The 20,319-nt window shown below is 40.7% G+C and overlaps 1 protein-coding gene and 1 long non-coding RNA gene across 4 annotated transcripts in view; one reads left to right on the top strand and one right to left on the bottom strand.

Moving 5' to 3' along the window:
• PTPRC (protein tyrosine phosphatase receptor type C) overlaps positions 1-20,319 on the bottom strand; it is a 123,376-nt gene that overhangs the window by 79,187 nt on the left and 23,870 nt on the right. The window lies entirely within an intron of this gene.
• Positions 1,005-7,271, top strand: LOC117198807 (uncharacterized). Its single transcript, XR_004480043.1, has 2 exons — positions 1,005-1,085; positions 6,890-7,271. It is a non-coding gene; the product is annotated as an uncharacterized LOC117198807 (long non-coding RNA).

Below are 20,319 nucleotides of genomic sequence, written 5' to 3'. Positions count from 1 at the left end.
AAAAGCTCCCCTTTCAGATAGAATAGGTTTTCAACACGCTCTCCTCGCCAGACGGCTGTTTGCACAGTGAAGAGCACACCGGTGGCTTTTCTGCTCTTGTGGTTTCTCCTCCTCGGGGTACTTCTGTTTTTCTTTTTCTGAGTCTTTATAGGAAAGGAAGAGGTGTAGCTGGTGCGGTTAAGCGCACAAGCCTTTGCAAATGGTGCAGCGGGTTGCCATGGCAACGGCCGCAGCAGCCCCATCTCGGAGTTAAACCACAACTTCTCTAGTTTATAGTTTATGGTGAAGCCGGCTGATAAGACAATGAGCTCCTGCAGCAAAACTGAAGTTCAGGGTGATTTGTTTTTGTTTCAATGAAAAGGTGTTTCAAAGAGAAGATTGAGGATTAGGACGATGATTTGTTTCGCTTGGAAGCACTTCGTTTTGAAAGGCATTTGCAAATCATATGTTTTTTTCTTTTTGTTGTTGTTGTTTGTTTGTTTGTTTTGCGGTACGCGGACCTCTCACTGTTGTGGCCTCTCCCGTTGTGGAGCACAGGCTCCAGACGCGCAGGCTCAGCGGCCATGGCTCACGGGCCCAGCCGCTCCGCGGCATGTGGGATCTTCCCGGACCGGGGCACGAACCCGTGTCCCCTGCTTCTGCAGGCGGACTCTTAACCACTGCGCCACCAGGGAAGCCCGCAAATCATATTTTAGTGAGAAAAAAAAAGTTAAATCCAATCGTCTCTTCAGTAACATAAAAAGTCACCCTCTCTTGGGCTCGCAGTGAAACTGGATTCATTCATTACATAATGCAACTTGGAAAAAACAGGTTCCAAAGAGAAAAGTAAGACAAACGTGCTTATTTGTAAATAGAATTCACACTCCTTTAACCTCAAGATTATGAAATGACCAGAGTGGAGGTGAGGATATTTCACAAAGCACACAGCTCTTTATCATCACTTACAGATGTTACTCTCCCACTATGACATACCACATACCACCCTTTGCAAGCAAATGTTCTGAGCTAAATAAGTTAAGTAACTTCCTTAATATCACACTTGAAGTCTCCTGAAAGTTCACGCCTGAGAACACAGAAACGTACAGGTGAGATTTGCTACCTTTGCCATGTTAACCGACACACTTCAGCCCTGGTCGGTAACCATTTTCCATGCTGAGTATTTCTACCAACGGTCTTAGGTCTTAGCTAAAGATAATTAGCTTATGATATAGAAAATATTAAAATAATATATGAACATCCATAAATTAACTACCCTGGAAAAGGTCATGAGATCATTTGTATTGAACATTTTCAGAAAGATTCATATTGGGTCGGTTTCTCGTGGCTTTTTATGTCAGGAACCTTCTCTCTCTTGAGTAAAAAGAGGAATGTTTTTGGAATACCTACTCTCCTCAGAATATCTCTGGGTGGTGTTATTACGCTTGTTTTAGAAATAAGGCGGCTGACAGTTTGTATAAATTGAATTCAATGAATACATAGAGTGATAAGTAACAGTGCAGAAACTCAAGCCCAGGCCTACCAGACACCAAAGCTCTTGCATGTTTTTACTAACCACATAAGGCCACCTCCTGGGACTGCAGGATACAGGGTAACCATTTCACTTTATTCTCGAACTTTGGTACATAGGCCGTGAATATCTAGTATCTGGGGTCTGGGCTTCTTTCCTTTTCCCTGTGCTTTCCCCTAGTCTGACTACTTATCCTATCCTATTTCACCAACCTTTATACTCAGCTCTAAACCGTGACTCCCCCTTTCCCCATGCATTTTATTTTTTTGGCCACACCATGTGGCACGTGGGATCTTAGTTCCCGGACCAAGGATCAAAACAGCGGCCCCTGCACTGGGAGCGTGGAGTCTTAACCACTGGACCACCAGGGAAGTCCCCCTCCACCCCCCGTGCATTTTAGGTAGTGTCGTGAGTCCACTTTTACCATGTAGTGATATGCTTCATTCTTGCTAAAATATTTTAGTAGAAGATTCCAGAATCTTTACTATTATTATTGAAAGTCCTTCCCACTCTATCTCCAAGTTGCCTTTTCAATAACATTATCAATATTCTTTAATGAAATCACTTATTTCATTTCAAATTCAGTTCAAACACAATTTATTGTCACCCAATAGGATTTCAGCACACACCGCCTCTCTCCCTTTCAGTTTAATTTTACCCTAGTCTGGGATATCTTTCCTTCTTTGAATGACCCTGATTCATAGCCTTCCCCAAGACTTGATTCAAAATCCAACTTCATGACAATTTTCCTGGTCCCCTCAGGCCACCAAAGTCTTCTAACATTTAGGATAATAATAATGTGTAGCACTCTTGGGGATGCATATCATAGATCGACTTATCTAGTTAGTTATCTCTTTACATGGAATGTTCCAGTTAAGATCATAGATGTTTGGAACCAGCACAGGAGGGTTTGAATCTCTCCATTGCCACTCTCTAGCTGTGTGACCTTGGAAAAGTGACATACCCTCTCTGAACCTCAGTTCTTCTCCCGTTAATCTATAATATCTGCTCATAGGGCTGTATGGCTATTAGGTAAGACAATGTCTGTGAAGCCCTTAAGTGCACTGAACCCTTAAGTAGTCATTGAGCCCTTCCTCACTTAGGAACTCAAAAAATGATACTAATCACTGTTTTTGTCATCATCACCATGATTATCACCTTTGGGCATTTGACTTGTTAACTCTATTTGTGTTTCTTAAAGGTGCTGGTGAATCGTCATCCCTTGCATTTTACACAGTGGCTAATTTATGGAAGGTAAATAATAAATACCTTGGGTTTTAGTCTTAGTATATTTTGTACTTGGTAAGACAACATTGAGCAATATAATTTTGAAACTCATTGTAATATATGGTATGTGTCATTTCTCAGTAAGATGAAATGGTATTGTGGTTCCTCTTGTCATTTTCATGTGCTTTTGAATTTTCACGTACATCTCTATTTATGTCATGCATTGAAGAACAGAATGTAAAACTATACCCATAACGAACTGGGCTTTGCATTGTATTCACACTGACCTGGTTTTGAATCCTAGCTCAGCCAGTTAGGACCTTGTACAGGCTAAACAGTATTTGTGAGCTTTGTTCTCCTTGTATGTAGAGACAGAACCACCACACCTCATGTATGTACAGGTACATAGGAGATTAGATGGAGTAATACTTGCAGAGGGCTTCCCAAAATGAACAGCAAGCACACAGGTGATGTTGAATAAATGTTCAGCACAGCAACACCCATCCACCCCTCTGCCTTTCACACTCAGTGGCCATCAGTGGTCATCATTTTCAGATGAGAGTCAGGAATCCAGTGGTAGTTAAAACTACCATTTTAAGAGGCTCTCAGGGCTGAACCATCTGTTTATTTAATTGGCACACAAAATCTCATTTTAGTTTTCATCATGGGTCGGGTAAGAATCTATATGTGCCTACTGTCTTGAATTATGAATGTTTGCAGACTTTTTCTATGGTTAATGCAACTTGTACTGGGCAAGAAAGGAAAGAATCTGAGTTCCACACCCAGAATATTAGCATTCCGTGTTCCCTTAGCTTGGATGTGCTTTTCATATCCAATGCTGCATTTTCTATATTCCTTTTGCATGCCCCCCATCCCTTGGAGGGCTTTGAAAAAATTTTATCAAAGCAAGGCTTATGAGTGACCATGAAGATACCAGACCTCAAAAACACGTGGTTTCCCAATGACCGATCATCTGCGATTTCCATCTCGGGGCAAGCAGTGGAAACGGCTGGGTCCCATGGGTTCTGAATCCCAGGTGCCCCTTCCCAACGGCGCTCAGACACCAGTGCCATGCTATCTGGGACCCAGCTTCCTGGCCATCACCCAGCACACGACTCCAGACCCCTCACTCACTGACACAGATCTTAAGTTTGACAATTGTACAAAAGAGGCATGGCCTCTTTCCAGACTCACATTCAGCTCACTGTTTCTCCTTACCGACGGGCTGAGGCATTCCCCAAAGTCAAAAGAACACCGTAGGCTTAGGTTCAAGCTATGCTAAAATTGTCACCCTTTTAAAACCTCAGGGCATGGCTTCCTTAGGCCTGAGTCTTTGACATGTGCAGTGCCAGCCTGGGTGCCCAGACAGCACGTCAACTCTCCATGTATTGAACTGAAACTGGTTGGACTGAATCAAGTTGTTAAAAAACACAGCAACAACGATTACAACATTGGAGGGTAGATGTGCAGTGGCCTAAATAAAATGACTTGTTACTGGTCTGTTTCTCGTTGTAACCATGTCTTACTTACTTTTCACACTGAGGTGCAATTTTAATCTCACAGAGCATCTATAACCTCAAGTTTGAGGTGTAGTCCTCAATTCTGAAGCAGGAATGATATTCTCGTCAGTGGCAAAGTTCTGGAATCATGCTTCTCATATGCTTTAGTGATGCTTTTAAGTGAATTCAGCAGTAACAACAGAAATTAACCCACCCATTTTAGAACCAGGAATGTAGCCACTGGGGGGGCATTAAGGGTAGGGATGCCTGGGGACTTCCCTGGTGGTCCAGTGGTTAACACTCCACACTTCCACTGCACGGGGCACGGGTTCGATCCCTGGTCAGGGAACTAAGATCCCGCAAGCTGCACGGCCAAAAAATATACATGTATAAATACATATATGTGTGTATATATATATATATATATATATATATAAAATAAAATAAAATAAAATAGGATAGGGATGCCTGCCTTCTTTTTGTAGTGATAAAACTGTCCAGGGAAAACAGACCACGTGAGTTTTGAATTATCAATTCATTAACATATTTTCATGACATACCTAATTTACAGAGATAGAAAAATAATTTTTATGCCTGATCTATGACAAAGGAAATCCAGATCTTGGCCCAATATATCAGTTAATATCATAGAACCAAAAGCATACTTGGGCTGAGATCATTCTTATGGGAAATCTCATAGATTTATTGTCATTTTTTTTACATCATTTTGTCTCTTTATGAGAATCTATTCCCGTTGATCCTAGTGAGAAGGAAGGTGAAGCCAAAATTAGGTAGATTCTTATGGTTAATGAGTTATTATCAATGTCATATACCTTTTTAAGGAATGAAAGTTAAATGTGAATGAGATAAAGGTAAATTTGAGGCACATTTAGTGAGAAAGTGCTGGGCTTTTTTTTCCCCTATAATAAATACTTCTTTCACAACCTCTCGCCTACCTCAACAAAATTACATTTTCTTTAAAACTTAGACGTCTGTTTCTCACAAAAGTTAATTCCATGTCAAAAACTACTGTCCTTAAAGTGAGTAGAATTGAGAAATATTTAAAGTTTTCCAAGGATGACTGGAAAAAAATTGTTATCACTGAAATCAGGCATTCAGATTAGAGAAACAGTTAGGTGAAATTCACATGCTATATGACTGTTAATACATTATTTTATAGAATTATGCAAACTAATGGGGCACTGCAGAGTCTCCAGAAATGGAGTGGGAATTCTGATAGTGTGGTTTTGCAGCACATGGTACAATTAAAATTTGGGGTAAATTAAATACAGTCACTTTGGTGTATGCATGGGGAAAGGAGTCTAGAAGCATATGCCTCATTATGTCAACTATTAAGTATTATCAACTATTTACATTATTATCCATCTAACTCACACATTTCTGTGTCTATATTGTTATCATGAATCCATTCTATTTGTAATTAGAAAATTAATATTAATCGTGTGTGTCTGAGAGAAATTTATTTAAAACTACATTTAATCTCTATATTTTCTGCTAATTGGTTTTGAGACAAAGATTGAAAAAATATAAAAAGGAACACAGCAGCTATGTTTTCAGAAGGTAAGGATCGCATTATACAACACCCTAAACTTGTGGATGCTTAAACACTGTGCCGAGATATTTATAATAAATCAGAACAGTGGACCCATTGAGTATCTTAGAACACACAGCCACATCTTTTAAAAATGAAGAATATAAAATGAAGCATTAGGAAAATGAGAAAATACTTGAAATCACTTGCAGCTTCCCTCCAAGGGTAGACATGGCAGCAGGGATAATACTAGTGATGATGACGACAGTAGTTAATGTCAATTAAGCCCTCACCCTGCTAGTCTGGCCCTGAGGTGCTTAGTTACCTAGTCCTCCCTTTATGTAGCATCCTGACACTCTCTACTCAGTCTCTGACTGACATGGGTCATTTCCCTCTCTCGCTGCTCCACTAGTTCTCTCCCAAGCAGTATCTCTTCAAGATCACTATTTCTTTAATATATGTCCTGTGGGGGGCTAGGCAGGAGGCATAATAGAATTATCATGGACCGGATGGCCACGTAGACAAAATGCGGGCTCCTGCGGTCCAGGGTAACAGGGCAGGGGACTCAGAGGCTCTGCCTCGCACCCCTTGATTTAGGTCCTGGGAGTAAGCTTTGCCTTCTTATCTAAAAACTGGGTGGGTAAGACTTATCTGGCAGTGGTGTGGTGAAGATTAGGGATGTGTAAAGCCTCAGAGTCATAGTAAACATTCCAAATAATAGGTAGCTGTTTTCATTGCCAGGGATGCAAATTTGAGGCAGGAAACAACAGCTACAGAAAGGCTACAGCAAATACTGGCTGGAAGTTTCTATAAGGAAATCTGTATTCATTAATATCTGTATAAGTGGATCTGTGATGTAGGTACTGCATGAATTTTGCAGAGGGGAGGCCAATGCCACATAGATGAGGACAGAGCCCTCTGTTAACAGTCTAGCTGCAGAGTGGAAAATATGTCATTGGGAGTCACAGAACCCCAGGCTTCAGCACCACTGTGAGAATGAAATCGCATACGCTGAGTGATACTATTGTAAATTAGTCCTAAATGAAGTTAGTTTTAATAATAAAATTCTCTTGAAAATTACTTATGATTAGCATCTATGTTCAGGAAAGAGCATCACAACTCAACCGGTCCATCAGACAAACCCCGATTCAAAGCCGTTCTACAAAACATCTGACCGGTAACTCTTCAAAAATTTCCAGATCATGAAACACAAGGAAAGACTTAAGAACTGTCCCAGATCCAAGGAGACTAAAGAGGCATAACGCGTAATCAGTGTGGTATTCCGGATTAGACACTGCAGCAGAAAAAGGACATTGGTGGAAAAATCGGTGAAATCCAAATGACTATTTCTCAGTTTTGACAAATGGACCGTGGTTATGTAACATGCTAAAATTAGAGGAAGCTGAGTGAAAAGTAAATGGGAACTCTCTTTGCAACTTTTCTGTGAATCTAAAACTATTCCCCGATTAAAGGTTATTTTTTTTAAGTTTTATTTTTATACTTCTGAGAAAGATGAAGCAGCTTTTTTTTCACTCTGGAATAGAATTATTTTGAAATTGCAGGCGCTTTCCTAGCACACCTGGTAAATGTTTGCCGTCATGGCCCCAGTCTTCATGCAGTTATAATACAGATGCTGTAAACAGCCACTAGTAAAAAGACCACGTTGGACACTGTGCTCTGTTTAAAGAATCATAAAATTTCAGGACTGAAAGGTACAATAAAGCTTACCTAATCATCTACTTAATACATGAAACTTTTTTTTTTTTTTTTTTCCGGTACGCGGGCCTTTCACTGTTGTGGTCTCTCCCGTGGCGAAGCACAGGCTCCAGGCGCGCAGGCTCAGTGGCCACGGCTCACGGGCCCAGCCGCTCCGCGGCATGTGGGATCTTCCCGGACCGGGGCACGAACCCGCGTCCCCTGCATCGGCAGGCAGACTCTCAACCACTGCGCCACCAGGGAAGCCCAAAAGAAAGTGATATATAAAACCCCTACTCACTACTTGTGAGTTTATTCTTAAATGTCTTTACTGAAAACATAACTTTTTATAGATGTGGACACAGCATTCATCACCTACTGGAAGTGATGCTGAGTTTTAGCTACTGCTTCAGACGTCCATAAAAAGAGGATATGGTCTTTAGGCCAAAGAGTTAGTGTCATTTCTACTGCATGTAAGGAATAAGCAAATGCAGGGAAATAAATGTCTTTGATTTAAGGAGATAAATCGGAATTTAGTTGAAAATGTGTAAATATAATTTTTTTCATAAAAGTTTTTGATTACTACTTTACAGTATACCAAATGAATAGACAAAAGTCTACTAATCAATGAAAGAAGATTATTTTTTAGGGTTTTTAGCCCCCATATGTTTATATAATTCATCCATAGTATGAAATTTAGTTAAATGATTTTAATCATTTAATTAAAGCAAAATTTGGAGAAAAATACATTATGAACATCTCCTGACTGTAAAATTCTTAAATTTGGCTTTGCTTTTTAAAAAATACCAGCAAAGTAACATAAGTAACATATAAATACATACATATATATGTATGTGTGTGTGTGTGTGTGTGTGTGTGTGTATACATATATATAACAAACAAAAGGCTTATTCCTGGAGAAATTCTATTTCACTCTTAGAGTATATTCTTCTGCAGTCTTTCATCATACTTTGTTAATTTTCCACAAGAGACTGTATTCCTTAATATCACTGGAGGAATGACAAAAGTTAACTCTTTCATTTTTCAAAATAACAAACTGAGGGTGACAGAGTGGGACTTTGCCTCTGTAAAGGAAACAGCCCAAATGGTGTCTTTTTGTTTATTAAAAACAAACACTTCACTCTTTATTCACTCAATAAATATTTTCAAATCCCTATGGTGTATAAGAGGCCATGTCTGATGCTAAGGATACACAGTCCTTGACCTCAAGCAACTTCCAGCCTAACAGAGATGCAGTCATAATAATACAGTCCTAATAACACTAACATGTGCACAGCCCTTATCATGTATCCAGCACTATAATAGACTATCTCCAATATCTGTGTAAAATGTACCATATACATTAGCTTCCTCGACCATTGTAATCATATGGGGTGTGTATAATTATTATCCTGATTTGAGAGATAAAGAAACCACAATAAGGTACATTAAGTAACTTGACCAGGACTACAGGATTTGGATGCAGACGTCAGGGCTCAAAGTCAATTCTTTTAAACATTGGGCTATGACCACATGGCAACGTAAGGTAGAAAGGGCTAGAAATGTTTCTGGAAGGGAAACTGCTCTGCTGGTGGAAGGACCTCCTATTATATACTCTTATCTTCAGGCAACAATAACCACTGTCAAGCTTTCAGCTGGTGAGTGATCCCCGTGTGGCATTCAGAGTAGAGTTTAGGGATGCAAAATGAGGACCTGGGTTAGGAGCCTGCGAAATGCTTTAAAATGCTGTGAAAATACTTTCAGCTGCAACTAACAACAACAAAACCCTCAAACAGAATAAACACTTAGGAATTTATTTTTTTCCAGAAAGGGGTTAATTCAGTGGTTTAGCAATGGTATCAAAGCCCAGGTTCCTTCCATATTTTTTCTCTGACATTCACAGGGTCTGGGCCTCACTGCCCTCAAGTTCTCAAAATGACTGTGTCACCTTCTCATAAAATATCAACCAGAGACAGGAAAGGGGCCTTGTCTTCCCTTTGTTTCTTTTTAAGACTGAGGACAAAGTATCCCCAAACCCTTTTTATGTTTCATTGGTCTAAATTGTACCCCTGTCAAAGGGAAAATGGTCACCATCATTCACCCTGACCAATCAGGCCCTAAGTTTAGGTCACGTGGAATCAGCAAGGTCTAACTGAACTTTAAGTCTCGTGGAAAGGCATAAATAGCTGAATAATTAAATAAATACAAAATCAATTTCTTTTCAAAAAGGAAGCTCTCATTTGCAAGAAAAACACAGAGGTATAGGCGATTACAGTCTCAGGTGGTTTTATTGTAGGCTGCATCAAAGCTGTGGCAACGGAAGTGGACAGGAGTGAATATTCCAAGAGATATACAGACTGTAGACTTAGGAATATTTTATAACTGAATGCCAAGTAAGGGAAATGGAGAAATTCAGAATAGGTTCTAAGTTTCTGCCCTAGACACAAACTGTGTGAAAGCTGATAGAATTCACTGGTATAGGGAATACAAGAGCAGAGTAGGTTAATGGAAGATTTTGAGTTGAGTTTCAGTAAGGCTGTGTCTGAGACGCCTGGGATACGGGTTGGAAGCATCTGGTGCAGAGTTGGACAAGCGGGTCTTTAAAGCAAAGACGACAGCAAAGCTGCAGATACAGACGTAGAACCCACCACCTTACAGAGCACAAACTAAGCCATGGGAGTGAGTGATCGCTCCCAGAAAGATACCAACACCAGCATCTAAGGAGCCAGCAGAGAAAGAGAAGCCAGAGGACTGAGACAGATAGGAAAGCCTAGAGAAGGTGGTTTCATGGTCCATGGAAACTAGGAGAGGAAAGAGTTTCAAAAAGAAGGTTGTCAGTAAAGTCAAACGTCTGGGAGAGGTGGAGTAAAATAAATCCTCAAGCTTGGTCCATGGGATTTAATTTCTTAGAAACTGGGACATGGGCGGTGATGCTGGTGTGTGAATACGAGTAGTTTCAGGGGCATCGGAGGAGAAGCAACCAGAAAGTCGTAGGCGGGTCGGTGAATGGGAAGTGAGGGTGTAAACTGTGAGGCTGGAAAACATCTTTACAAAGTCTGTGAAAGAGAAGACAGAGCTGAAGAAGAATGACTTAGCGATGCAGAGTGGAGAGAGGGTATTTAGTTGTTAATTGCACTGACATCACAATTACAGCGCTTCTCCCAAAATTGTGTTTTGATGATCACAGTTGCAAATTGTTTTGCAGCCTATCAAAGAAAGACTTTTAAAATGTAATGTAAATATTTCTGGGATTATATTATGCACTAAATCCATTAGGAAGTTTTTTAAGCTTTTAAACTTTTGTTTATAAATTTAAGTAGTGAATGTGTCCAAAGCTATCTCGTGTTCTTCTTTCTGTGTATTTCTTCAATGGTGTTTCCTTTTATTACCAGTCTTTAAACCCCAAACTGAGCAGTTTTCATATTTAGGAAGTTGAATATATATATATATATATATATATATATATATATATATATATATATATATATATATTTTTTTTTTTTTTTGTGGTACGCGGGCCTCTCACTGCTGTGGCCTCTCCCATTGCGGAGCACAGGCTCCGGACGCGCAGGTTCAGCGGCCATGGCTCACGGGCCCAGCTGCTCCGCGGCATGTGGGATCTTCCCAGACCGGGGCACGAACCCGTGTCCCCTGCATCGGCAGGCGGACTCTCAACCATTGGGCCATCAGGGAAGCCCTGAATATAACTTTTATACTTAATAGGGTTGTATAACATTAATCAGTTATTATAACAAAGTTATCATGAATTTTGGCTTTCAGTGTCTTTCCTTAAAAATGCTAAGGCAAATCAACAATAGTAACATTTATATTCAGTATTTAAGGCTAAATCTGTCATATGGGCCCTCGCCAAGCTATGCCAGGGATGTATTTCACTTGTGACCTAATTTACAAAATGTCTAGATCACTAACAAAACTCCTGAGATAAGTATAAAAATGAATTCAAACAGAAGCTAATAATACTTTTAGGTTTCATTTAACATGAAAAAAAATAGCATGTGTCCTTACAGTTCTGAATTAAGATGCTCACAATAGAAAAAATAAAAGGGGATCATATATTAGCTTTTCTTCACTTAGGTCCTTTGAGCGATGCCAAAGAAATAGCCCATCAAATCCATTCCTTTACAAATGCAATTTTCAGGAGGATGAGGGTGTGAAGAAAAGTAGAGAAGAAGAGTGTGTAGTTTGGAAAAAATGACTCTGTCATTCACTAGACTTAACAGCTCAAAGACCAGCCTATTAATTCAGTTAAAATAAAACCTGATTTGTAAAACTTTCCCAGTTGTTTCTTTGTAGGAGAAACAGGTTTTACATTTTCTTGGGGGGAAGGGGAGGGATGCTAGTGTGAGTGGCACAGGTTCTGGATTACACCCTGGCTCCGCTTCTAACAGAATACACAAGCCAAGTAATCCGTATCTGAAGGATTCAGCAATGGGATGCTTAGCAAAGGTTAAAACATGGCACGGAAATAATGTGAAAACTTGAAAAATAAGGGAAAATATTTTAAAAGAAATACTTAGCTTTTAAATCTAATTCTATCACCTCTTTCCAAAGAAACAAGTCAACTGACATCTCAGGCTTTATAATTTGAAAAACTCTTGATCAAATAAATCAATTATCTTTCAACTCCCTGCACAAAGGAAGCTTATTGGTAGACTTTCTAAGCCATCAGATGCTTTCTTAGTGAAACAAACGAGTTAACATTTTTCCTAAGCATAGAATAGCTTCTAGTTAGCGTCAGACACAAATATGCTGTCCTTTTCTCCATAAACACACACAAACCCACAAGCAAACATAATCCTCATCTGCTACACACAGCCATTCACTATCCAGTGGCTAAATGTAATATTAAAGACCAGTGGAGGTAAAGAATGAGGATTCTCAAGGTTTAAAAAAAATCCTGTGGGAATTCCCTGGCGGTCCAGCGGGCAGGACTTGGGGCTTTACCTGCCAGGGGCCAGGGTTCAATCCTTGGTCAGGGAACTAAGACCCCACAAGCCGAGTGGTTTGGCAAAAAAAAATAAAAATAAAATAAATAGATCTTGTTTTGTGGATGAAGCAGGAGGGAGGCCTGCACAGCGTGAGCAGGGAGGCCAGAGGGCATCCAAGGAGAATGTTGGGTGACTGGGTAGGGGGCTGCGAGTCCCGGAACAGCGTGTGCAGGAGAAAAGAACGCTAAGAATTAGTCATTTCCAAACACACTCTCACATTGACCACGATTTGAATTCTGAAAATGTGTTCATTTTTTGTGGTTACTATGCAACAACGTAGCTACTTCTTTGTAATTCTGACCCAATGTGTTAGCTGTGGGTACCATTTCAACCATGTTATTTGCACAGAAGTCACTCCTTTGAAGAGATTGCCATGAGGCTGAATCACATAAAATGGTTTCTTCTGTAGGCCAACAGGGACCAAAGAGCCTCAATTCCGTGTTTCAGTCTATATGTCCCATGTCACCTACTGTGCATATGAAAATACCTTCTAGCTAAAAGTATCATAGCCCTCAGTGGTCTTGCTATAGGGATGGATGGCAGGTCTTTGTTAGACTCTTTTAATCTCCCTTAAATATATATCTGTTCACCAAAGGGCTCTAATTCTTCCATAGGGAGAAGTGGATTCCCCACTTCTGAAAGGCTAAAACATCTCCCTACACGTTTCGGAGTCTGAAATCTCTGTGACCCCATGTTTATCTCTAGAATGTACACTCAGTCTTCTCTGCTCCTTTATCTTTGCTCTCATGTGCGTTTTTCACCTAATCTGAAAAGATCTTTGATTTTTCCTGGGACACATTTTAGCTACTGCCATATTCCCCTCTTCTCTTTTAAATCATCTTTCCTGATACAGAACCTACTAATGACTTATCACCCGTTCTCACCTTAACCTTAACCTTGATCAGTGGTCTTTCCTCCAAACCATGCAATTGGAATAATTATGCTCATTTGGCATTTACTTGCCAAATGCAAGGAAGAGTCTTGCTTCCTTCTCCTAACACTGTCCATTCTTAGTAGCTGTATGGAAGGTGCTTGGCAAAATTAAAGCCCTCCGTTTGTATGCAGGTTCGTACCTCTGATGTCTGAATGTGCCTATTTCTTTGTGTGCCGTGCCCTCCCCTGACTCCCATCCGGTCTTTAAAACCCTACCTTAGCTAACATTACTTGTCGCTACCATGTCACTCTGTGCCTCTGTTTACATAAAACGTGTCACACCGTATCCTCACCTTTGAGTATGTGGAATGTGCTTCCCCCACCTAGACCTATGGCTAATTCTCACCATTTCTGCTCTCCGTGTTATGTCTCTTTCTGTGAGGCCACACTGACCCCTCCTACAGTCACTGTTCCACTGTTATGACCGCACATTTTAACTTTGACTTCTGCATTTGGGGTTAGCTACCTGCTAAATCCCTGAGTAATTTTCTAACACTCCCTCACTCTGCCTGTGTTTATTTTTATGACCTTATTTTCCCACGCTGTGTACTGCCCAGAATGCCTGTGACACAGCGACTACTTGTCCATATCTTAGGATTTAAATTCTATCAACTACTTGAGTATTTCTGCGGACATCCTAGCTTGTAGCGATATCTGGTTTGCATATTTCTGTGGCACCTTGTGAACTGCCGGTGTGCGTCCTGTCCCACCAATAGAGGAAACATGTTTTGGAGGCAAAGATCACGCCTTTTTCTCTTCTGGGTTCTGCCCAGTGTTGAGCCCATTGCTCTGTCAATAATAAGGACTCGATACCACACCTAGAATGACCCAAGTGACCCACACCTGGATGAGCGCCCTTCGGTGCCCATCAGTAAAGCAACTAAGACAAAATCTTGGCTTCCCAGATTCATCTGGGAATTATTATTCCCATCCGAGGCCAGCTCACTATTTTTCTTTGATCTTTGCACATGGGGAAGCTTGTCAGATAAAATGGCCTTATTTGATAGATTCAGTCATAGGAAATGAGTACCAGCTCTGGCAACGAGCAGACACAATACGTCCTCAGAAGCTCTTCCTACCCCCATTCTTCCTGGTGTCAGGCTACAATAGAGGCTGGAAAGCAAAAATATCTTATTTCTGGGTGCCCTCTCCCCAACCCATATTGCAATGGATGCCATGAGATGTTTTTCTGGCCAAGAAGCATAGACCAAGTCTCTGGGAAAGGTTTCCATCTCTGAAACAAAAGGCCAAAGCTCACTACCCAAAGCCTCCTGCCACTTTGTCCTTCCCTTTCTTACTGCCTGGAATGCAGATGAAAAGTGTGGATGCAGCGCAGCCGTCAGGAGACGTGAGATGGCAAAGCATGAGGACAAAAGCCTACAAAATAGAATGGTAGGCTAGACACAAGAGGTTAGTTGCTTAAGCCATCCCGATGCCTCTGTGCTGGTCATGGATTAAATGACTCTAGGTCTCTAGTTGTATAGCTCTTCTGTATTGGAACCATCAGGAATTATTTTATTTTGTTTCCTAGCTGAATACAAAGCTGACCGATACGTATCAGAACTTTCAGTTTTACATTTACTTCAGCATCTAGTCATGGTTAGTAAATGCTTTAATTATTCCTTTTTCTTAAGACAGATCAGTCTCACCAATGGTTTCTAAAACTTTTTGGCCCAGAAAAAAAAAAAATCTATTAAATCCAAAGAATCTGTTTAGGGGCCACTATGATCACCAAAGGAATCTCGCCCTCGTTCCCATCTCTCCCTCTTCCGTGAGCGAAGTGAAAATAGTGTGAAAAAAACACACTATTCCAGACACACGTTTGCCCACTTCTACCGTTCAAACTCTGTGAGTAGATGTCCACAACTCTCCCTACATCTGTAAATGTGAATATCTGAATGAATTAAAAGACAGTGAGCTGCCTTTGTAGGTCCAGATACACTAATGACAGTATGAATCATGCATGCACTGGGCTGTCTTTCCAGGACCAGGAAGAGATTCACTCATATTTCTCCAGATTCTCTCTTTATTCTGAATGCGCCAATCAGAATATTTTTGCCAACACTTCAACACTCTACCAAAGAGGCTCCTTGGTCTGCCCTGCGGTATTTCTTGCCGTGCACCATATGGAACATACTTGAATGTTTCTGTTGTGTTTACCAGTCAGATGGTAAGGAACCAAGAAAGAGGAACACATAAGTGTGTCGAGAGAGCGGGATGAGAGCATCACATGCCCTGGGGGCTGACCCATCTGCTGCTTCCAGTGCCCTTGTGCCTAACTTGATTTCTTGGGCCCATTTTGATGTCAAAACACGCCCATCAAAATTGTAAAAAATAATAAAATGTACTCCCTTACAAACTCTGATATTGAAATGATCCATTAAACTGTTAGAAAAGGCTGCAGGAAGGTTCCAAAATTGCTCCCCTTGTACTGGCTCCAAACCCATTCAGATTCAAGACAATCTCCAAATTGGAAGACCTGACTTTTTCTTCAGAGACCCCCAGAACATCAGCCTTCAAAGGATAAAAATAGCATTTTTCTTTCTCTTCTAACCTTTGACCACTTTTGATGCTGAGTATCACAAAGTCGAAAGAAAATAGCTGTCCAAGCACTTCTTCCGGTGTTAGAATCTATAGAGATTAAAAGGAGGCGGCCCAGGGCAGTGGAAAACCAAGTCCTCAACTTGCAACCTGGTGCTTCCCAGGGTCCTAAGTAGCCTCAGGGAGATTTTGTCTTCTTTTCCAGCCAGCTTCATACACACAAGTGGAAATAAACATCAGAGCAGCGCTTAGCATATCTAAATTGGAATTTTCCAAATTTCCAAAAAGCATTCACTAAATATGATTAAGGGTCCCTCTACTTGACCTTGTCATCAAGTAACATGACTATTAAAAATTATGAGTTGACCAAAAAAAAAACCCCTGTCTTCTAGTTTTCTACAGGGAAACAGTTTCTACATTGGGCCCCAAGGAGATAGTCCAAAGGGTATGGAAAATATCCTGTCCTTTGAAACCTGTTCTCAGAAAGATAGGTCAGGACTTGGTTTTCCTATGCACAGAGCATCTTTAGATTTCTTCTTGCCAACCAAATAGTTTAATTTGTCACTAAAGCCCTTCACACTTACAGCAGAATTCACAGCAAAAACCATTCTGAGCAAATATTTTCCCATTTTTGTACAGTTCCCTTTCAGATGTGGGAAGATGGTCTGTTCCTTATTTCTCACAGCCAGCCACAGACACTGAAGGAAACAATGAAAATCCACTCTCACCTCAATTATCCACAGACCAATTTTCTTAGAACACACAAGCTTATATGGATATATAGTAATTAGAGTAACACCGCCTTAAATAATATTATTTCCCTTCCTATTCACCCCCGTATATTCTTGCTATTTGATGTACTACTCCTTAGATGACCTAAAGGCATATGGGAGAAAAATGTATAGTTCTGAAGCATTGAAAGTGTTTGTTGCTATTATTAATAGAGAAAAGCTTTTTTGTTTGTGTTCTACTCTGCTCATAGGCAGGTAACATGATGTCAGGCATAAAGGAATAATAATACAAATAATAGTATAGCAATGATAATAATGAATACTAACATATATTCAATGATTTCTCTGTGCCAGTCATTTATTCTTTAGTATCTGGGAGGTAGATGCTCAAAATCTCACCATTTACAGATGAGGAAACCGAGGCACAGAGAAGTTAAGCAACTTTCCCAAAGAAAATTCAGTACATGAAAGGGCTGAGATTTAAATCCAAGAAGTCTATGTTATTCAAGTCCTCAATCTTAACCAACCTCAAAGCTACCTTGTAACTGACAGTATTTTTCAAGGCCACCAGGTCAGCGCTGGATGCAGAGGGAGGCTGCAGGTCTGCAGTGGCCTGGTCAGGGCATCATCCGTTGGACCAACTTCTAACTGAAGCCTCTTTTAACTGCTTCCGGAAGCTCACCAGTGTCTCCACTTATTAAGACTCAGGATTTTTTCCTTCTACTTCTACAAACCCACCTGGGCCCTTTTACACTTTACCAGGGGTTTCAGCTTATTTAATTAGATAAAGGAACCATATAGCTTCAGGCACTCTTCGGAATGCTTTTTTTTTTAAAGAAAGATAAAAAGTTCAAGAGATTATTATTCAAATTGCGAACACTACCAGCTTGGTTTGGCTCCGTAAATGGACTGAAAAGAATGAAATTCAGCAAGGTGTCGAGGGGAGTAGGAGTACCCAGCAGGGCTCAGGTCTGAGGAACGCAGAATTACATGGAAGGAGTCATGATCGGGGCATCCTGCCTGTGGGGCAGTTGTGCTGGGAGAGTGTCTCTGTTCCCCAGCAGTGTGGTCACAGACTCAGGAGGCTGGGGCCTTCCCCGCGCAGAGACCTGGGAAGCAGGACACAGCTGCTCGCTTCCTCCCGTGGCAGGTGGTTCACGCCCTGGCTGGGGACCGTGGCAGTTCAGCCCCTCCCTCCCACATCTGGGCAGGGGATGCATATGGCATTGTTACAGCAACTGCATAAAGGGGACGCTTAGTCCCGAACAAGGGCTTGAAATGAAGTCCTCTGAGCTAAAGGAGAAACGGTAATTTTCATAATTCCTATGAAAACACAGGCAGGCATGTTAAAAGAAATGTAACTGTCAAGGAGCTGAATATCTGTAGCCTCTGTAAGGCTGTCCTAGAAAAGGAAAGAGTGACATTTGTCAGTGTGGTGGAAAGTCCCTGAGTGGATTTAAAGCAGGAGTCCCCAGAACAAGGAGAGGACGATTCTTTAGATTCTTTAATCTTCATAATTACTTTTTCCTTTCTTCTCTCTCTCTCTCTCTCTCTCTCTCCGTCCTTTTCCATTTCACTCATTGCTACCAAATAAGCCACTCCTACCTGTGACATTTCAGTCTAAAATATATATTGATATGTACGCTTATACAAGTACAGGCTCATGTTTACATTTTTATATATTTATTGAAACACACAGCTCCCAGAAAATTCCAAGTCAAAATGAGCCTGGGGGCTTCCCTGGTGGCGCAGTGGTTGAGAGTCCGCCTGCCGATGCAGGGGACATGGGCTCGTGCCCCGGTCCAGGAAGATCCCACATGCCGCGGAGCGGCTGGGCCCGTGAGCCATGACCGCTGAGCCTGCGCGTCCGGAGCCTGTGCTCCGCAATGGGAGAGGCCACAGCAGTGAGAAGCCCACATACCACAAAAAAAAAAAAAAAAAAAAATGAGCCTGGAATCCAACGATTTGGGATCACATCTTAGCTCTGCTTCCTATTAGCCATGTAACCTCAAACAACTTACCCAGTTTCTCTATGCTTCACATTCTTTATCTATAAAATGAGGATAAGAAATGTATGCACACCATAGGATTGTCCTAAGAATTAGGTGAGTGAATGAATATATGCATTAAACATAGCACCCAGCACATTTCAAGTGCTGAATACTGTCAGTAATTTTAAGGATTATTCCTATTGACAGTATTATTCAAATAACCAATACAGCGTGGAAGAAATGTATCACCTGAACCCAGTTAGGTGGGCTCTGAGATTACCGGTGTTTAATATGAAAAACTGGTCTATCAGCTGGACGTGGCCGCTTCTCAGTAGCCATCCTTTTTAAGACATACGTTTGCTGAGTCAAGGTACTAGGTCCCTGAAGAGCTGGGTCCAGCCCAGGATACCACACATTGAGAATGGAATTGAAATCCTGAAATATTCAGAAGAGATTAACCCGATGGTATGGTGATGGGGGGGGGGGGGTAAAATATAGCATGCCAAATATAGAAAACTTAAGAAAATGTAGGATATTTTTTCCTAAGGTTAAATAGTGTCGTTGAGGCTACAAGAAATACATTCAAATACTTGAAATACTATTATCTGGAAGAAGGTATCATCCTATTTTATGCTGATATAAGAAAAAGAATTGTATCCAGTTGGTTTAGTCAGTGGTTCTCCAAGTGTATTCTAGAACCTCAAGGGGTCACCAAGAATCTTTCCAAGTGTCTTCAAGGTCAAAACTATTGTCACAATGATACTAAGCTATTTTTTGCCTTTTTTTACTCTATCATTAGTAGAAAATAGATATTTCCAGAGGCTACATAGCATATGATACTGCAGCTATTAAAACGTAAAAGAAGATATGAAAATCCAAGTATTTCTACTAAGACAGACATTCAAGAAATTTGTAAAAATGTAAAACAGTGCACTGTTCTTACTCAATCTTTGTTTTGTAATATGTGGCTATTTTTTCATGAAAAAAATGCTATTTATATTAACATATATTGGGTTTATTCTTATTATTAAATTAATAATAAATAAATATCTTAAAGTCTCAGTTTTAATTTTCACTATGGTAAATAGAGATATGACCCACATAAAGAAAAACTCTTCAGGATCCATAATGGTGCTGAAGAAAGGAGTTTGTTTTAAAGAACGTTGAAGAAGGCATATTGGGACTAAAATGTTTGAGGTCCATGAGCTTCAGTCATCATGGAGAGGCTCTGAAACCACCAATTTCACCACTAAACTAAGCTTTTCTTTCACAGTAACAGTCTTTAGAAACTCTTCAAACATGGAGGGTATGTGCTAAAAGAGATACAGGCATTGACATTAATGGCCTCTAAGATTTCTTTCAACTCAGATTGTGCAATTCCCTTGCAAAAGGAAACAAAAGGGAGTTTACTCAGATATTGTTCTCATGAAGCTGCTGGGAGAGTGGGCAGATAGGCATGTGGTTATGGGTGGAAGTCTGGGGTGAAGCAAAAAGTGAAGAGTCCCCCCGGGCAAGGAACAGTGCCCTTTGAATTGCTGTGCCCCTGATAGGTTCTCTGAGAGGAGGGTCATGAGGCTCTGGACTCACCACCCAAGTCACCGACATTTCCTAGGGGACCTCCTCCTGGGAGGATA

This window comes from Orcinus orca, chromosome 1 (assembly GCF_937001465.1).
Source record: "Orcinus orca chromosome 1, mOrcOrc1.1, whole genome shotgun sequence".
NCBI lineage: Eukaryota > Metazoa > Chordata > Mammalia > Artiodactyla > Delphinidae > Orcinus > Orcinus orca.
This window is presented reverse-complemented; position numbering and strand designations above follow the sequence as displayed.